Source organism: Crocodylus porosus, unplaced genomic scaffold, assembly GCF_001723895.1.
Source record: "Crocodylus porosus isolate Cpor-Errol unplaced genomic scaffold, CroPor_comp1, whole genome shotgun sequence".
Lineage (NCBI taxonomy): Eukaryota > Metazoa > Chordata > Crocodylia > Crocodylidae > Crocodylus > Crocodylus porosus.
Genome location: NW_017728886.1, coordinates 173,242,761 through 173,245,558, shown reverse-complemented (window position 1 = coordinate 173,245,558; position 2,798 = coordinate 173,242,761). Strand labels below are relative to the sequence as shown.

At 42.1% G+C, this 2,798-nt stretch overlaps 1 long non-coding RNA gene across 1 annotated transcript in view; it reads left to right on the top strand.

The window, feature by feature from the left end:
• The window catches only part of LOC109324776, a 10,279-nt gene extending 9,973 nt beyond the window's left edge, over window positions 1–306 (top strand). The window contains exon 3 of the long non-coding RNA XR_002105004.1: window positions 294–306. This is a non-coding gene — a long non-coding RNA (uncharacterized LOC109324776). The remainder of the gene's footprint in view (window positions 1–293) is intronic.
• The last annotated feature ends 2,492 nt before the right edge of the window (window positions 307–2,798 follow it).

The following is a 2,798-nucleotide window of genomic DNA, read 5'->3' as shown; positions in this document are numbered from 1 at the left end:
TGTATTTACTATTTCCAGCCTTCATTGTTCATGCATTGTTTTAATGGAATATATAATCATATGATGGCAGGAACTCATGATACATACAATTGTGTCAGCATATTGGTTGACAACTAAATGTCAGCTCAGCAAAATACGTATTAGGAATGTAAAATAACATTAGACAGTTTGAGTACAAGCCGCAGATCCAAATCACCCACTAATGTAACTCCAATGAATTAGACCGGTGATTAATTTTACCTACAGTCTACACATGATGTACTGGAGAAGAAACATTGGATTCAGACTCAAAGATGAGCATTGAAGAAGGAAAAATATGAAGCATCTTAGTTGTTATAACCTTTAAACTATTTAAATGTCTTTTAAAGATTTTAGACACTTTTCTTATCATGGAAAGCTATTTATACATACAGTCATTATGACAATACTCTGTCTACAAGGTGGATCATGGCAGGAAATAAATGAGTATTCCAGCCTATTTAAAATTACTCTGTGTGTGTGTGTGTGTGTGTGTGTGTGTGTGTGTGTGTGTGTGTGTTTCACTCCCTGGGAAACTGGCTGCTCTAGGGAATATGAAATGGGGACCTTCACCCCTGAACAGAGTTACTTTAAAAATGCAGGGAAATTATATGATTCCTGACTTTTAGCTTCTTGAAGGCAAAACCAGGACATGCTACTCCAAGCCTTAACAAACAGCAACAGATTTGTATGGTTTCATTCATACCTGAGATGTACACCGCTAAAGCAGGTTACCTGTGTATTAATTAAATGCTATCAAAGCTCAACACAAGAGGGGATTCAAATTTCCAACTTTGATAGCAGTAAGAGGAATCTTTTCTTATGGTGTTATGAACTGAAAACCCTCAAAACAAAAGCAGGATATCTGCTCTTGGGCTAAAGTAGACTGAGACCAGGTACAGACATTACACTTTGACCAGTCTAAGTGATCAGAAGATGGATCTGAATCAATGTACACTCAAACTTAATCAATTTTTGGTTAGAACAGTGCAATGAACTTCAGTACCAGTTCCCCTATTGAGTAGTTAGGTCACTGTCCATTAGCATCCCAGGCTCCTTTGCAGCCTACCACTACCCCTCCCCACCCCATTGCACAAAGGTATGCTAGCACTTGTGCTTGGCTGCTCCAACTGAGTGCCCAGTGGCTGAGTCCAACTGAGTGAGCTCACCCTGTGTCTGAGCTCTCACAGAGCCAAGAAAGAATAGACCCTCTCCACTGCCTCAACCTCCTGCCTCCAGCCAGCTGTCAACTGATCATGTAAATCTGTTTTCCAATGCCTCAGCTCCAGGACCTGGGCACCTGTGCCTGACTGGACTGCCAGGTATGAGCAAGCATGCTTTCTCCTGCTCTTGCATCATTTGTCAGCCACAGACATCTGTCAGCTGCAGGCGGTCAGTAAGCCAAAGGGTACTTGCCTGAGCCCAGCAACATGGTTAGGGTTCATGGGGTGAGCCCAAACGCAGGGCACTCCCCTGGGCTCTGTGTCAGGTCTGTGTGTACATTATGGGGAGTTTCATCCCGGGGTGCAGGGGCATGGCCCAGAGACATGGGTGCCCAGGTGTTGAGGCTTGTATATGAGAAAACAGATGCCTCCCTCCCCCACTCCTACTGCTTGCCTGTGGCTGATAGATGCTTTTGTTTGATGAATAACACAGCAGAGGGTTGGGGCATATTCACCCATGGTCAGTAACCAATCAGGGGTTGCCCAGGCACTTTCCTGTGCTTGACATTCTCCAGCAGCCCAGAGAGCCTGTGGGGCAAGGGGGGAGGCATGCAGGAGTGTCCCCAACCTGCCAGCCTCAGCCAGTGTAAGTAGCCAGCTTCCTCCCCACCCAAAGGGTGAATGTATGTTCTGTTCTCTATCCATCTAACCTATGCTGCTTACAGAAAACTGTAAATTAGAATATTTCCACCATGGGCTTTTTGAATGTCTATATCTAACCTAAAAGAGCTGTGTGTGACCAATAGAGAAATGATACAAAAATGTATATAGAAGAACAGTTACCTCAGTGTATCTGAAGTGTGAGTAAAATATGAATTAAAGCCCAGAGTCGTAAGTCTTACCTTCTGTTCATAAGGTAGAGAAAGAGTGGGATGGTGAGTGGTCTATATCAATTGTAAATTAATCCTGTCAGAAGGTACACATCTTATGAAGGATTAATAGTTTGAATGATGAGTAAGGAGCTTCTTGAAAAGCAAATATTTCCTTTCTGTTGGCAAGCAACTTAGTTCAGAACCTACTTATACTTAAATAAATCATTTGAACATCCGAGCAGCCTTTCGACCACATTGTTTTCAGACATCACTTAAAGAGCAGCTTTATGACCATTTAGTTGGGATGCTGCAAAGATATTTTAATCAACAAATTGTTTTTGAACTGAAAATTAACACAAATCCACTGAATTTGATAGGTCCCATCAATCACTCTTATTTAACTTTGGTAGTGCCACTACAATTCAAAGAAAAATGGCAGAACTCAGATTATTATAGGTTCTAGTTACTTAGGCTAAAAGATCTGCTAATGTTCCAAACCTCCATATTCCTAAAGTCATTTTCTTCTTCATGGTAGGTAAACATTTGCATTCTATCTCTGTTCAAGGTATTTCCACAACTCCCCTATCTCTATCACTGATAATCTCTCTGGGTGCATCCACACATACAAGAACATGCACTCGCAGCAGCTCAAATAGAAGTGGTGCAAATTTGAGCCAGGGCTTTTTGCCTCAGTGCACGTGTTCAAATATGCACTTTGTTGTGCAACCTGGGGCAAAATAACCCT